This window comes from Athene cunicularia (genome assembly GCF_003259725.1).
Source record: "Athene cunicularia isolate RWA chromosome 12 unlocalized genomic scaffold, athCun1 chr12_part1, whole genome shotgun sequence".
NCBI lineage: Eukaryota > Metazoa > Chordata > Aves > Strigiformes > Strigidae > Athene > Athene cunicularia.
The window spans coordinates 5,808,774-5,826,191 of NW_020799116.1; positions in this window are offsets into that span (position 1 = coordinate 5,808,774).

The following is a 17,418-nucleotide window of genomic DNA, read 5'->3' on the forward strand; positions in this document are numbered from 1 at the left end:
TCTCCTCCTTCCACAGTAATAGCTGTTACTAAATGCTACCCAGAGCAAGGTGCCTTTCCGTGCCCCTGTGTGGGGTTGCTCCTGGTTGTGTCCTGGCCAGCCCTTCGCCCAGGCCACCCCGATGTCCAGCGGGGCACACGGGCTGCAGCGGGTCCGTCTGCGGCTGAGCTGCCACAAGGTGACAGTGTTTCAGAGCAGTAACTGCGCTGCCTCTCTACCTTCTGGGGGTTTGGTTTGCTGGGCATTTTTTTTTTTTTTTCCCCCAGCGTGCAGAGTGAAGCCCTACTATCGCGAAATGCTAACCGAAAGCTTTGGGGACCATCACCCTTCTGCAGGGGCATAGCTGGGGCAGACCCGAAACCTGCCGCGTCCCCCTCCCCAGCCACCCGCTGGTCTCCAGGCCCCAGTGCCCGGCCAGATGCTGACTTGCTGTTTGCAGGGAGCCACCCGTTACAGCAGTGTCAGAATCGGAACGTTTTGCTTACAGGTGCCATGGGTGGAGCCAGGGATCCTGTCTGTCACCGCTCCCTCTGCTCGTCCAGCCACGGTGGGTGTAGGGGCTCCTCTCTCCTGGCTTGCAAAGGGAAAATCTGACATCACCTCAGGGTCCACTTGCCAGCAGCAGGTCACAGAGTGCTTTGCTTTCCTCTCCAAGGAGCTCCTGTGGCACTGCCTGGCTCTGCTGGGCTTCAGAGACAGGGACCACAGTGAGCATCCTCTGCCAGCAGATCAGAGCTAAGTGCTGCTGAATGGCTTTGCTTTCCCATCACGAAAGGCGTGAAGGGTCCCGGGAGCTGGTTGTGGTGTCTGAGCTTTAACGCAGAGCTCTTTGTGCACAGCCATCACACCACGAGCTGCAGGCTCACCTCAATAATCCCAATTACGCTTTCGTACCTTGCTGTGATCCTCAGACATCTTCAAGGCCAATGCATTTGTTTCATTTGCGGGGCTGTTTGAACTTAACTTTGGAAAAGATGGCACTTGAGTCATGTTTGGCTTCATTCTTCATCCTCCTTAGTGGAAGCGTTGACAGCAATACTCACAGCTGCACTACATAAACCTACAGGTGTTAGGCACTGATTTCTTCCAAATAAGCTCCTGGAAGTTACCTGTTTTCATAAGTAATTATTGTTGGCATAGATACGGCTCTTGTCTCTGGAAGTCTAGCTCTCAGAAATTACAGTCTGGATTAGCAAGGAATGAAAAGCACAGGGTCAAGCCCTCTGCCAGCGCAGCTCCGTTGGCCAGCTGACATCAGACAAGCCCTGGGACAAGCGTAAGGGCAGTTAGAAAATGCCATTGGAGTGGGATTTCTGCATCTCTTTAACTCCCTGATGTCATTTTGTCACCCTCTCCATATTGCTAATTACATCTGATCCGCCAGGTATCTGTTTCACAGCAATTAGCGCCTTTTATTTATTTATCTGCGTATTTTCAAATAAATAAATCCTTCCCCACTAGTGCATCAGGATGTTTTGAAGGACAACATTTCACATAGTCCCCAAATTGTCTTTTACAGCATTAAAGTCTGTTAATCGGGGTATTCCACCAAACAGCCATGTTAGAGAGAATTTATTACCCTGGAAAGATAAGGTGAAACTGCGTCATTAATTAGAGACCTGAAAAGCTATTAGTGTCTAAGGGCCATGAGAAATCAAACTGGCAGGTAGGGATGGGAGCCTCTTCCTTCACCCTGTACCTGAGGCAGCCCTGGGTGCAGGGGAGGGTGGTGGCACGCTGCTGCCTAAGGCTGGATTTATTTAATGCCACTGCTTCAGGGAATCTTGGGGGGAAAGCTTTTTGAACAGGTGAGAACCCACTGTATTTGGTGCCACAAAAACCACACGTGAAGAGGCGGCTCCTGGGTGAAACGGCTGTGATGAGTGGAAGAGAGTGCTGCTGGCACGGGAAGGCAAATCCTGCGCCGTGTCTGTCCCGTCGTGACACCAGGAGACACCGAAATTACGTTTGTGGAGATGTGTAAATATACACACACACAAATGATTTAGACTTGAACCTTTTGTTTTAGGTATTCCAGCCTACCTGTTTTTAATGCAGACCGGTGGATGCAGATGTTGAATGGTGGGGATGAAATGGTAGCCTGCGAGGCTGAATTTCAAAATGAGGTCTATTTACTGCATCTTTTCTCTGAAGTACAGATTTACTTACAGGAATTTGGCACTCTGGACCAACGCACTGGTGTGTTTGTTTCATACACAGCAACAGCAATCAGGCCATAACTGGTGTTTCCTGTGACAAACGGTTTGAATATTGTCACAGACTGGCGCTGGATCTGGCCCTTACTTCCCCACATGAAGCACAAATATTGGCACCTCCTCCAGACTGATGTGACAGGTTTTGGGGGGATACCATCCACAAGGTAAGGTCTGCTGGTTTTTAAGGTAACCTATTGCGTGTAGAAATTCACAAATCTGTATGAAGATTTGTCAGCTCCAGCTGTGTGTCTGTATCTGCCTTTGGTTTTTAGGTAATTTGTGCTGTATACTTTTACCACATGATTGCTTTTATTGTATGCAGTTCCTTCTGTTGGGCACTTCTGTGTTGACTATGATTACTACCACATCAACTGAAAATGCTCCTGTACTGTATAATTAACTTTATCTGCTTTGCTACAATGCCTCTCACTGGTAATTACATATGCTTCAGCTCTTTCACTACATTTCTAAGACTTTAAGAAGTGCTGATTACTCTTGCCCAGTCTCTGTCCAAACTGGAGGGTTTTTACTTGTCTACAATTATATCCTTTTCCTTGCAACAGCCCTGCTGTAATCTGGATATTGATTATAGTACAAATAAAGTGATCTTTAAATAAACCATCTGTTTGGAATTCATTGGCTGGTAGCAAAAAGCTTATTTAAATCCTCAAGTTGTTGGCTGGCTGATGTGATAGTTATCAATTTACCGAGGTAATTTGAAACAGAGAGCAAGGATTTTTAAATCTTTCAGTCCTCTGGGGAGTTATTCCATTTTCATCCTCCTTAGCTCAGCCTTCCCTGTGGTGCCTTAGTGACTTCTGTCCTTTGATGATTTTTTCAAGCTTCTTTTTCTAAGACAGTAGTCTCATGCGATTATACCTTCTGCCCATCAGTGTGTGTTTCTGTGCTTTAATGCATTTGAACCTCTTGGTCAACTTGAACCAAATTTGGTAGATGTCATGAGCTCTCACTAATGTCCAGTTCCTTGAAGTTACATGCAGATCAGGTAGGGCAGATCCAGACTGGAAAGGATCGGCCATTCTGACTAACCCAGCACCTGTATCTCAGTATCCCGGGATGACAATACCTTTTGCTTACATGGTGTTTAGGGAAGGTGGCCAGCAAAGACTGCTGTGTGGCCATCGCGGAGTACATGGAGGAATGGGAAATATATAGGTGTGAGGCATGTAGGAAGGAAGAGCTGGGAGTATTGCTGTGGTGGGGATGGAGGAGAAGTGGGGAGAAGGAGTATGGGATCTGTGGGAAAGCAGCCTTCATCCTTGACTGCTCTCAGAGCAGCAGCTGCTGCTGTAATTACAAATATTGATGTATTTTCCACAGCTTCTTTTCAAACACACAGCCTCGTTTGGTTTGGTTTTTTTTTTTCCCACTCTTTATAATGACAAGTCGTTTTCACATCATGCATAGAAAAGCGCTTGGCTGAGAAGTGTTGTGTAACTTCTATTGAGATCTGGTAGCAAACCAGTCACACATTTATTAATCAAGGGAAGTGGTGTTTGATGCAAACACCAGTGCAATGATTTAATATCATGCTGTCTTTTAGAATAAATACAGTAGTGGAGTGGACACAGTCTGAGCGTCCTGCTAAGTTCAGAGGACAAGGTACTTCTCTAAAACCTACCGGAATTTAGCTCTGGCCGTTGCTGCAGACTGTGGTGTACCTGGAGAGCAGCTACCAAACGCCCATTGACTTGAACATCAATTTAACTGAAGAAGGTGCTCTTGTTGCCTTTTCCTGAGTGTACTTTTGAGTCCCAGAGCGAGTGGGATTTGAGGGCACACACTCACAAAGCTGTGCTGCACTGTCCCGGCACCGATCGCCCCAAGTGCTGCGCTTTTACTAATGAGCGAGTCCCTGAGAAACTTCAGTTGGGGTGAAAATAGCTGGATTATTACTTTAGGGGGTTTTATGTCGGTTTTAATAAGTGTGCAGAAAATTCAAACCATCTGGAACTGAGAGTGCACCTCCGTGCACAGTGCTGGGGGGTGCTCCTTGGCTGATGGGAACTGCTTCGCCATTGCGCAGAGGTATCTGAGTGACTTTGGGACGTGGAGAACTCGGATGCCTAATTACCTCCAGTATCTTTCTTTCTTTTATTTGGAAGACTAACCCTGCTTTCCCAGAATAGGAATATCCTTTATCCGGCAGAGGTGAAGAAAACTCTCCAGATGATTTACATCATGTCTCGAGACCAGACCTTCAAAGGTCAGCGAGAAGGGCCTTAAGCAAGGAAAGCGTGATTTAGCCCTCTATAAATGCTAGTGTTATTAGCGGTATTACAGCAAGGTAGGTAACTTTCAGTTGCATATTTAATCTTCTTCAGCTGTGATTTGACATTACTGAGTAAAAAAAAAACCTGTGTAATTAGTTCCTTTTGGTGTCTTTCTATGTTGTAACGGCTCAGAAGTAAATAAACCTGTGTCTCAGTGGTATTTCATGAATACTTGGTTAGTGCCCTGTAAAGCCCTGCTGGCTGCAGCATCCAGCCTTGGCTTCCATGGCAGTTATCCCGTCTCCATGGCACACTGCTCTGTAACTGGGGCTGCATTTAACTCTCCTTTTGTAGCTGATTAGAATTGCCTTTTAGGTAGGTTATTTTTCTCTCTATTTCCATTTCCCTTTCACGTCTCTCCTGACTTTCTGCTCCTCATCTCTTGCTCTCCAGACCTTTCTTTTTCCCCCGTTCCTTATGCTTGGTGGTAGCAATCACCTCCTCTGGTAAATGAGATGGTTCTCCTGCTGTTGCCTCCTTTAGGGGTGTAGTTTGAGTTTCTGATAGTTATTTTTTACACGGTATGGATATGACCAGCTTTTAAAATCCCCCCAACAACTCACATAAACCCGGTGCAATGCTGCAACACCTCTGAGGTACTCGCCCTTGAACCAACCTCTTTTTGTCTTGTTTGCTGAGACATACCGCTTGGCAGTTTCTGGTGTTCAGACACTATTTGCTGTCACAGGATTATTCCTGTTTATTCACTGCTTATTCCAATGTGGCATAAAAAATGGAGTGGGATTATCCTGGCTCCAGCCAGCAGTGTGAGATGATGAGTGAGTTAACATACATTCTGCTGCTTCTTGCATCTTCCAGCTAACATTTTTCCCTGTTACAACTCAATTGTTTCCTCTCTAAATGCATAAATTGCCCTTTAGTGTTTTCCTAGTGTGACCTGCATGACAGTGTCTCCACTTCTCATCAGCTCTCCTCCATGTTCACGCTGAATCCTGCCCTGGGGTTCCCAGCACCATCTCACCAAGGTTGTACCTGCTGCTCTGCTTTCTGGCCTGGCACCCCTTGCTCCTTCCCCTGCACCTGCAGCTTACATGCATCAGCCCACCGGCAATTTTGGCTGGAAGGATAACCCCAGACATACCACCGTCCGTCTGGCATGGGGAGGTGTTACAGCAAAGAAAAGGAAACGCCGTTTGCTGCTCTCTTGAGCAGAGACAAAGGTGTCCTGGTTTGTGGCCATCAAATGCTTGATGTTAATTGCAGAATACCTCCCAGTCAGCTGGAGGCTGTCCCCCTGCTTTCTGCCCATCAGGGCTCTGCAGACATGCTGAGCTCCCTGTTTCATGCATTTTCTGGTTATTTCAGTTCTTCGGCACCCATCCATTCTGCTGTTGGGTGGCTGGATCTCGCCCTCACCGTGTATTTTCTGGTCATAGACCTTCTTGGTCAGATGCCATTTAGACACTGGTCCAACTCATCAGACAATTTGCTTTCCTGCTCAAGGCCTTGGACTTCAGTTGTGTTAACCTCTGGGAAACCCTCTCATCTTCAGTTTGGTGCAGGAAGTATTTGTTTTGTGCTGGCTCATTTCTTCAGTATTATTTTTTCAGTAGTGTATATATATATAGTGTGTATACGACACTATATATATATACACACTGTACTGTAAACACACACACACGCACAAACTTATCTATACATATGTAGGTATATATATAATAAAGCTTACAGGAGTCTTACTCACATTTGTTTTCCTTCCAGAACTTTTTTCTCCTGGAGTTTTTGCTGAGCCACAATTTTCTGGTTTGCCCCATTTTGCCCTTTAAAATTCATTTTCCAAGAACATCTAAAATGACACTGTTTATTCAATTGACTTTGAATGTCTAGAGCCTTTGCAAAGAAACATTCCTGGCGTAGCTATTTTCAGCTACCTTTTACATACCTACTTGTGTTTTGTGCTACTTTACTTGTAGTTTCCATGACAATTATCCCTCAAGTTAGAGGCAGCCTTGCCCTTGGTTGCTGTTCTGCAAAGCTGTCCTTGCTCTTGCCCATCTGAGGATCTGACTGCAGAAGTTCATGCTCAGTTCAATTTTTTATTTTCATATCTCCTGTATGTCCCACTAGCACTATACGGGCGTTGCGTATACATACCATAATGTATATCACATTCAGCATATTGTCAGGGAAATAATTTGGAGTGCAGAGCCATCTCATCCTTGAAAGGAGCAGCATATTCTGGCTGGTGGAAGAGGACAAATCACTCACGGAAGGACTCATACGAAGGTTTAGCTTTGCCTGGTGCAAGGTAATGCACTACTCAACGCAATTTCCCAACAGCGCAGTGGAGCCAGGTTTGATACCTGCTAGAATAAAAGAGCAGGGTGGAAAGAGCAGGTTCAGGCTGTGTGCGGGTGTTGGTTTGTGCAGAGCCTGGCTGGCTCCTGCCCCCGCTGCACCCCAGCACCAGCTCCCCACCGGGCACAGCCTCTGCCCAGCCACATCCTCCCTCCTGGGCACATTGCTCGACTGCCACTCTCCTACCCCAGAGTTGTCCAAACATGAAAAAAAAATATTTTGAGTCGTTTGAACCATATATTGAATATTTCAACGTTTTGACATTTTTTGCATCTTCGTGGTGTTTTCTTCTTGCTCATTCCTTTTCCTGTTTTCTGCATCCCACCTCTAGTGACTCACAGCCATTCCTGAAGTGCAGAGCAGCAATCCTTTGATCACAGAATCATAGAAGGGTTTGGGTTGGAAGGGACCTTAAAGACACCTAGTTCCAGCCTATTAATTGTTACGTTATCCTTATATATTTCCTTATCATCCTCATCTGTTCAGTCTCGTACATATAAGGCTCAGCTGTCTGTATGATCTACTCTCAATCCTGCCACTATCTCCTCACCCTTGCTGTGCATCGTTTTTTCCTTTAGTTGACCATTCCCTTCCATTTTTCCATGTGCAGCCTCCTTTGATTCTTACCTACCCATGTCCTTCCCTCCACCACCCCCAGCTTCCTCTCCTGAATCCACTTAAGTGTAATTTAAAACATACTGCATGAAAGTGAAAGCCCAGAGAAATATTTGCTCTGGCTCTCGCTAGCACCTTGCCATGCAGTGAGCTCTGAGACAGTGGATTCTCAACCCTGCAGTAAAATGAGCCTTTCCCGTAAGTTTAAAATTTGAGTCTTTCTCACAAACTACAGTCAAGATGATTGTCAGCTCAAAAAGTGCCTTTTAAGTAAATTCAAAGGAACGCATTCAGAGCAGATTTTTGAATTTCACCGTGATAAAACTAATTACAATTATCAGCCTGTTACTGAAACAGAAAACATCCAGAACGCCACAACATTTGAAGTTATATTTTAAGGAACAAACATAACAGATCAGAGGAAAAAGCTTCAAAGTCCAAAGCGATTGTCTTCTTAAACAGTCTTAATTGCTTGTAAGACAAATGGGAGTGAGGAACTAGGGGAAAGAGAGAGCCTTGCACATAATCCACATGGAGAATGGGATCTGCTATAGCGAATGAGCCCTGTGTGATCCCGTACTGAATCATCCCAGATTACCAGCCCGCCCGCCCAAGTGCCGCCACCTACCAACTGACTGACTTGGCTCGTAGCGTGCAAGGGAGACCAAGAGGTCCCATTTCAGGTGGTTATGGGATAATGAATGCTGCTGCTGACTACTGAGAGCAGCTCTCCAAAGCTCCTTAAGTGGTTATTCATCCTTGTAGTTGCTTTTACTCATCTCATCCTTAGGCAGATGAAACGCAGAGTTTTGCAGCCATGCTGGGTGAATTGCTCTGCCCTGTGGGAACAAATTATCCCAGTTCTGGGAAAAACTTGCCAGCGTTGTGTGGCCTTCCTTGGGTGGGGAGGGAGATCTTGGTGATATGTGAGATTGAGCTGTTCTGTGCAGTTTTTTCCAGTTAGCTTGAAAAGTCCACTTCTCCCTCTGGAAGGCTTTTTTCTTCTGGAAATAAGCTGGGTTTAAATAACTGATTGATTAGAGCCTTGACTAGTTCCACTGTCTGCTGGCGGGGATCTCCATGGGTACACTTTGCTAGTCTGGTCCTTGCAGGATTCACTGTCAGGCCCAGACCAGTCACAGCAGGGTTTGGGAGGATGTTCCTTATCTGGTGTGTCTCACCAGGACCTGGAGACTCCCCGTTGTGGGTAGCTCCAGCAGTGAGAGGCAAACCTCACTTCCCCGAGGGTCTCTAGTGTCTTATCTCTCCTGTCGTCATGCTCCACTGTGTATCCAGCCCCAACACCTTGGGACAAACCTTGGTAAGAGCTGCACTTCCAAACTGTCACATGCTCAGGGCTGAGCACGGTAGCTGGTTGTGCCGAGATGCCCACTTGGGCTCCTCCATGTGCAGTAGCCAGCGGCCTGATTTGCACAGTGTCTATCTGCACGTCTTCCTGGACCAGCCGGTGAGATGGTCCATGGAGAAGTCCAAGGGGTGGCAGGAGAAATTAGAGGAAAGGAGGCAGTGGAGGACCAACCCCTACATTCATCACCCCACCATGCACTGCAGCTTTGTCTCACAGCATTAGCCAGCAGCAGGGGTGGGGGTGAGACCCCCTAAAAGCAGGCATAGGATGAGTGATAGGGAGCAAGAAAGAGAAGGGGAAAGTAGCCGTGCCGGTGAGGTGAGCCTGGGAGTTGTGGCCAGAGCTGGAGCTTCCAAACTGCGTCTTTCCACGTGTGGTTGGGTTTGCTGCGGTGCCCTGGGGATGTGGATTTTGGGAGCAGTCACAGCTCACTTCTCCCGGAGCTGCGGTGTTTATGGCCGGCTGTGGTTTTGGCACACGGTTCCTGTTTCAGCTTCTCCCCAGATGCACAGTTTGGGTATGAACGTTCCCTGCGGCACAGGGGTCTGCTCCCAAGGTCCGAAGGCTGGGAGAATGCTGTTGCTAGTGGCTTCCCCAGGATCCCTTTCCAATGGCGATGGAGCCGAGCTGTGGTTGCTCTGGGGTCCCCTTCTGTCGTTACAAGGCAGCGGATATTTTATTCCAAGTTAGACTAACCATGAAAATGTGCTGGACACTGGAAAGAGATGTCTTGAGCACACAAAGCAGCTTACAAGCCTGAGAAGAGAGGAGGGAATTTTTCATTTGGCAGAACGACATGCATAGCGAGCACTCTTGTTTTTAATAAGCTCACAAAGCTTTCTTGAAAGCCAGGGATTTTTTTTTTTTTTCCATCCTGAACACATGAGGTATTTTCATTTCATAATGAAGGCATGTTATGTCCAACTTCCAGAAAGCCTTTCACATGAAAAAAAATAGCAAAGAATTTTTCAGATGCTGAAGTGAACAGAGTGGAAGTAATCATGAAACAAAATGCTGGAATATTTGCTCTGTGCTCAGAAATTGTGTGGCATCTTGTATTGTCTGAAGCAGCACCAGATAATAATCATACGTGCAAATCTCTCAGACTGGGACAACAGGGAGAGGAGCCAATCTCTGTGTCTCCATAGAGCTGGAAGAAATCTCAGATATTTCTGTTTGTCTGTGGAACAGCTGGGGACTTCTCAGACATGAATCTAATTAAGGGTATTCCTTGCCACAAACACTTCAAGTCCTATTTCTGAAATCCGAATGTCTTTCCAAAATGAAGCCTTAGGAATATTGCTTTCATGCAGCGTGCTTTGGGTTTGGTTTTGGGTTTGTTTTTTGGGTTTTTTTTTTTGGATGTGGGCAAAATTAAAATACAGTTATAGACTCAGAGCAAAATTTACTGTGGTCGATAATATTGATTGATATTTGGGTATCAGCAGAATGTCATGCATTAATAGCAGCTGAGTTTAGTCCACAGGCCCAAGAGGCTCCCAGTGGCGATGTGGGTAGTGGAATCGGCCAGGCTGGAGGGACATTTGACATGCCTGGTCCTTTCCACCCTCATCCCTGCCTCCTGCTCTGCCCCAGGTCTGCAGGTGGTCAGGTTAGGACCAAAATTCAAATACTAAGGTTTTTTTTTCTCTGCTCATCACATCCCAAGCTTTAAAATAGAGCGTTTCTTTTCTTGCTAGAGAATAAGAGCTTAATACATCAAAGGGCTTAACTGGAGCCTTTTCATTCTGCCCGGGATGTGGAGGGGTGCAAGCCTGGCTGCCCAGGGGCAGTGTGAGCAGCCTGCAGCACATCCCTGCTCCCTCCAGCACTGGGCACACTGGGCTCCTTCAGCTGTTTCCGTGGCACAAATCCCCTCTGTGTGGCTCTGCAGGCCAGCAACTGTGCCCAGGTCAGCCCTGCCACCCCCTTGCCAAGACCCCATGGAAGCCCCAGCCCCACCACAGCTCTGCAAAGCACTAATCTGCAGTCTTGCAGCCACTTTGTTTGAAATCTTGGGTTTTTAATCAACCCAAACCAGAAAGAACATCGCTACTCGCTTCGTCCTGCTTGTTTTGTTTTGTGGCACGATTGACACCAACCTCTCTGCTGCATGTGAAAGCCCTCTCTGGATTTCTTGCAGATTTGGAGGAATCTTTTCCTGCTGATATTCTGGGGAATAAATTAATCTGAGGAAAATCCCAGTATTGATGCACTTCAGTTTTCATCCATCTGCCTTTTTTTCCTGCTCGCTTTAATTCCACTCTTAACCCAGTCAATGCCAAGCATAAGGCTTGCAGGAGGCTGGTCCCAGGCTTCAGATCCTGCTCTCAGTGCAGTTAAAGTACAGCCGTGGCAAGGCTTGTTGGCAAAGCCACATGCCTTTAGACCATCTAACACAACTGGAAAAAAAAAACAGATAAGCTTTTGGTCCCATAAGCTCTTCCTTGGGTCTCTTATATGCAAAGTTATTTATCTGTGCTCCTCAGATAGTTTGATTTATGTTCATTTGCATATACCAAGTATAGTGAAACCCAGTGAATTCTTCTGATATATTTTCATTCTTATAAGAAACATAATGGGAAGTGGAAGATACGATCATCATTTTCCCTAGTGGCATCAGTAAGTATCACACATACCAGATTAAACCCTTGACATTTTTCCAACAGTGTGAAATTTGCTTGAAGATGTTGGAAAATGAGTTATAGATGTGAAAGCAAGGCTTGGAATATGAACGCAAACACGTTAACCCTAAAACTGGTGTAATTTGTTTTCTCTGATATCCTGGTGTATGGAGCTGGAGGGGCTGTGGGGGAGAGCTCCTACTGTGGCAGCAGCGACCGGGAGTGAATAGATTGTGAGCCATGAGACAGAAATGCCTCTTGGCTCTTGAGTAGTGATGGATGGCTAAATCCTGCCCAGTGGTCCTCAGGGATGCACCCCAGCAGTGAGGTGGGACATCGCCCGCTGTAGTGGGTGCCTGGGAGGTGTCAGGTGTATTCCTGCCCCAAGGTCGGGGTGCAAACCTCTCCCCTAGCAGCATGGCCCCCGGGGATGGCTGCCCAGCAGCTTGTGCAAGACAAATACACTTTTCACTTAGCTGGCAAGACAAAATCCCTCAGGGGTTACTACAGCGCAGTTATCCACCTGCAAAAGACCATGGCAAAGGTGAAGGCTGGGGATTTGAGGTGACATTGTGGGCAGGACTGAGTCTTTGACCTAGAAATTAACTTCAAGACTCTCCTATGTCTTATCGTGAAGCTGGGTTTAGGGTTTTTTTACTGGAAAAACTCCCCAGCAGGTTTTCAGATGCTTTTCCCTCTGGCATGCCACAGTTGAAAGGTGCCCTAGGTTAGCAGTGTGGATTTTCCACGCTTGTGTTTGGGGTCTTTCATGTCCTGCTGGTACAGTGAGCCCGTCTGAGCGTGGCACATCCCACTCGGTCCCCTTCAGCCTCCTCCATGGATGTGCGCAGGGCATCAGTGAGCAGCAGTAGCAGAGCTAAAACCAAGAGACAGAAGGAATATTATGCATTTGAAGCAGCAGACTAATTTTAATCCAGAGGAATTGTTATGGCAATTACACTATTCAAAGTGGTTTCGATGCCTCTTATTAATTTTTCCTGCATTATCCTCTTGCCTCCTTGGAGATGACCACGACAGAACTTGATTGCAACTGCTGCTTATGAGTGCGGCGGTTCCTTATGAGCCTTAGGAGTGCAGCATCTGCTGGAGTTGCCATGGAGATGCCAGGGCTAATTGTAAGCCAGGTGAACTGCTCCTGTCGTCACCACCAGCTCATCCCTCCTCGGGGATACGGCTGCACAGCCTGACACGTAGGCAGGGAACAGTAACCCCAGACTAGGCAACATTGCTGCTTGGAGAGATGGTTGTTGAAATCCGCATGGATCAGGTGCTGCGTGGCTCGAGAGGGACCCGTGCACCAGAGTGATGAAGCAGAAGGGAACAATAGAGATGAGCCCAAGACCTACATCTGCAAATGGGCTAACAGCAGGAGCTCACCATCCCAGATCTCTCTCCCAAATATCCTGGGTCCAGTCTTTGGCGGATGCGCTCAGGTTGGCCTCTCTGCCCGGGCCAAGAGCCACTCCGAGGGAGCTGCAGCCATCGCGGGGTGTTTATGCCCCCATCAGAGGAGGAGGAGGAGGTAGCTCTGTCTGGGGTTGTGTTGTAACACAGAGAAATCTGGTCTTTCAAGATTTGGCAGACGTGGTGTAACTTGAAGTACAGCATAAATTAGCTGAGAACACATTTATCTGTGGCAGGAAGAAGGTTGCTGTTTGGCAGCAGGTGGCTTGCTTTTATGCAACAGATATTCTGTCTTCACTTAATAAACATCTATCAGATAAAAAGGTGATGCAGTTGACATAAAGCTCATCTATTCTTAGATTTGGCACTTGAGAATATGGTTTCACCACTCGGATCTGACTGGAAGCCTGTACCATTTCACAGGCAGGAAGGTTCTTCACTGTTAATAAATTTTGACTCTGATTTAAATGCAAGATGAGCATACATCGCCTCTGCCCCAGCTTACGGCTGCAGCGTGTGCTCAGCCTCTGCCTGCATTTTGAGTGCTTAGGTTTGCACAAAAAATCAGACTTCTTGCACCCAGTGCTGCTCCGAGGCGCGGGGAACCCTCTCCTCTCAGTTCAATTTCAGGAGAGCCCATGGGATCACCGGGGCACTGACCGGGGTGTATCTGCTTTATGGATGCCATTACTTTATATATATTCTACTTCATATTATATATATGTCTCCTACTTTATAGATAGCTTACTCTGACACCACAATCATCTCCCTTGAAATACAAAGTTAGAGCAGTTCTTACAGATTTCAGTCAGATATCTGAGTAAAGGTCACGAATCCTTTTTTTTCCTTTTTTTGAGAATGGTAATGGGAAAAAAAAATACCAAATATGGAAACAGGGTCAGAAAGCTGCAGATAAATGGGGCAAAGCATTGAATGAAGTGACAGGAGACCTAATTATGAGGTTGAAGCTATGGGATGAAATAAGTAAAAGTCTCACATGAACTTGTATCTCCTTGTATTTTTTGCAGGAACTTGAAATGCTCTTTCCTCTTCTTGCCTAAGCCTTTTAGAAATCAGTACATTTTTAGCTGAAAGTTGGAGACAAGGACGAAATGGCCTTGGCATTAAACAGCACATGTCAGTAGCTGAGAGAGGTGTTTTCATTTCCCTCCTCATATTCAGCACTGGGTGACTGTCCTTAGAAATGTGGGTGAAGTCAAGGAAAACAGTTGGGCTTTTTGCCCACTTTTTCAAACTGGAGTTTGTAATCACCACCACCACATGTCCAATTGTACTTTCTACCATCTACCCACTTCATGTGCTTAATTTAGGAGGACAAAATTATGTAGTACTGAGATATTATATGGTGACTGCAGCAGTCTGTTCATCCTGGATGTCTTGCCCTGCCTGGGTGGGATGGGTCACGGTTGCAGAGCCACATTTGCATGCCTAGGAGCGAGCGTTCGCGTTTCTACTCAAGTGCTTGCCAGTCCCAAAGTTCAAACTTGCTTATGCAAATGGCATTTGGCAGAGTGGATGGGTCAGCCAGCCATAAACCTCAGAAATTCTGGCTTCTGAAAGCCTGAAATACAGGGACCCACAATCTGAAGGAAGAAATTAGGAATCAGGTTAAGGCTGTGTTGAGCAAATGGTCCCCACGCCTTGGGCTGTGCTCTGGGAGAAGAATGAGAAGCGTGTGCTTTGCAGGTGGGCAGAGGACTTGGGCTGCTGCTGGCAGTGTGCTGCTGCTGGCTGGCTATTTGTTTGCTTGGTTCTTTGCTGTGAAATTAATGGTAACACATCAGTGAGAGGAAAGTATTAGTTTGCCGGTATGTAGTGCGCTCCCACTGTTCGCGAGGCTCTTCCTTTCCCAAGGTGCTATGAATAAATAATGCGGTATGAAAATGAAGGCAATGTGGTTATCGGGGCTGTTAGACAAAAGCACATCGGGAACTGATTTAGATCTGGATATTCTGCCTGTAGGTTAATGGGGTAGCTACTGGAGAAATGACTTCTCTGGAAGCCCACGTGTGCCTGTGGAGAGAGGGTATCACGCCGGTCCTGGGATGTGCTTATCTTTAGGAAGGAGTGTTGGGGACTCTCGTCTCACGTTGGTGAAGCTTGATTACTGCCGTACCATTCAGAGCTTGAGGGATATATTCATGCTGTTATTATAACATGTTATTTCCTCACAGTTCCTTATATAAATGATGGAGGCGGTGATTCAGAACTCTGTGTGTGTGCAGGAGAGGGAGCGCCGTGTGCCTCTGTAAATGAGAATCCATCTGCTTTCTGTGCTTGAGGTGGCTGCTCAGTGCAGAGCAAGGGCTGCTGGCTTTGGCTTTTGCAGTGAGCAACGGTCAGCGATGGTGTACAAGCTGCGTGCACCAGCAATGGGAAACTTGCAGTAAACTCTTTGAGGACAGAGATATGGCTCCTCCAGCAGCCCCCTGGATCCTAAAACTGCCCAAAGCAGCAGCTCAGGGTTCCCAGGAGATGCCCTCTGTTGCCACAGCAGTGCTGGTGGCTAGTTCTGTGGGGAGGGAACCCAGGTGGGAACAAATCAGAGCTGTGCTGGGGTGCTCGCTCGCACCACCCGGCTATCTCTGGTCCATAAGCCCAGATCCCCAACATCCTGCTCCCACTGCCTCATGGAGAGACACTGGTCCCAGCTCAGACCCTTAAACCAGCTTCTTTATTCCCAGCAAACTCAGGGACTTGAACCCCACTTTGACACAAGAGGCAAGGAACCTGCCGGTGGGGCTGGAGGAGATCCCAGGCAGTGCTGGCACATCCCAGTCCTCCCAGTCCTTGGCAGAGTGTGGAGCAGGGGGCAGAGCTGGAGGTTGGTGGTTGTGCCAAAGCTGTTCCGTCTTCAGGTACTTCAGTGGTGGGAAACGGGTGAGTGGGGATTTATTGGGAGAACTTTTTGCCTTCTCTGCCAAGAGCAGAGTGACTATCCCCCTTGCAGGGACTCAGGGGAGCAGTGTGAGCTCTCCAGCAGGTTGTTAAAAAATCATTTTCATTAGGAAGCAGAAATCCTGCTGCTGAGAAAGATTGCTATGCAAGCAGATTTGGGTTTGCTAGCCAGTGTTTTCCACTTCCAGCCAGTCCAAGTCACACAGAGGATGCTCTGGTTGTCTTGCCAAAAGATAGGCCACAGCAAGGGAAAAGTGTTCCTGTGGGCAACAGTCCTTTTTATTTTTATCATGAATAAAACCTCAAACCTTAGGAGTCCATGTGCACAGGGACAACAACATGGTTTTCTCTGGAGCAAGGACTTCCCTCCTGGAGAGGACCCTGTGACCGAGCACTTGGTGCTTACAGCATCCCTACAAGTACTTGATCTTGGAGCCTTGCTTGCTGCCTCCAAGCCTTGGCACAAGCTCCTATTCAATTTTCTATTATTTTTGCCCATTCCTTAGCCTGTTCTGTTCTTCATTCCAGTTTCCTCCTGTACATGTGATTGAATCCAATATTGCTCGCTGCCCAGTCACAGAAAACTGAAATATTCCATTGAGTTCTTTGGTTTGAAAACTGTCACCTGTGGAAAAAAAAGTTTTGTTACATGTAGAAGGAAACTAAAAATTAAAACTTAATTGAAAGGAAAAATGGTTTTGAACAATTTTCTTCTTACTCTTCATGTCTTTAAACTGCCTCAATATTCTAGTAATAATTTTGGATTGTTTTGACCTGAAAGAATTAAAGCATTTCTTTTCTGACAAGGCTGACACATGCTTTGACTGATGCTAGCAAAAATCAGGTCTTTCAGTCTAAGAAATGTTACAACATCATTTGCATGCAAACAGGGACCTAGGCAAGCACTTGAAAATTTCTTGCACTTGCAAATCCTGACACTTGAGATGAATAAAAGGAATTTTACTCCCTGAGCCCAGTGGATGCTCAGCAATAATGACATTCTTGTCAACATTAGTTTGAAACTCCAAATTATCAAAGTGATACTGGGAGATTTTTGCCTTTCTTCTCCCCTAGACAAGCTCTCCCCACACTCTCCTGGCTGTTAACAAGCTAGGAGCAGTAAAGGCAGCGATCTCGGGGGCTGCGGTAAAGCCTCCATGGGGAGACATCCTTGTTTGCTCCAGTTCTCTGTGCATCCAAAATCAACTTCCTCTCTTTGTATCTTTTGCCATAAACCATTACGTTCATAAATATGCAAAGATTTCCTTCTTCTGAGCAAAAGCCTCCACTGCCACAACTGGGCAGGTGGTGAAGTCAGGTGGGTTCCTGCCATCATTGCAAATTCCGAAATGAACTGCTGGAAGCCCATGTGTCAGGAGAGGAGGCTGCAGAGCAGGGCAAGCTCCTCCTGCGGGAGATGCTCTGCTGGCCCTGCCCGGGGGCTGCTCACCGCGCTGCTCTGTACCCAGCATGGGGAGAGCTTCTCCCCTTCCCCTTTGCCTTTCTTCTCCTTTTTCCTTTTTTAGCTTTTCCCTTTGCCACCTTTCCTTTTTCTTTTTCTTTTTCTTTTTCTTTTTCTTTTTCTTTTTCTTTTTCTTTTTCTTTTTCTTTTTCTTTTTCTTTTTCTTTTTCTTTTT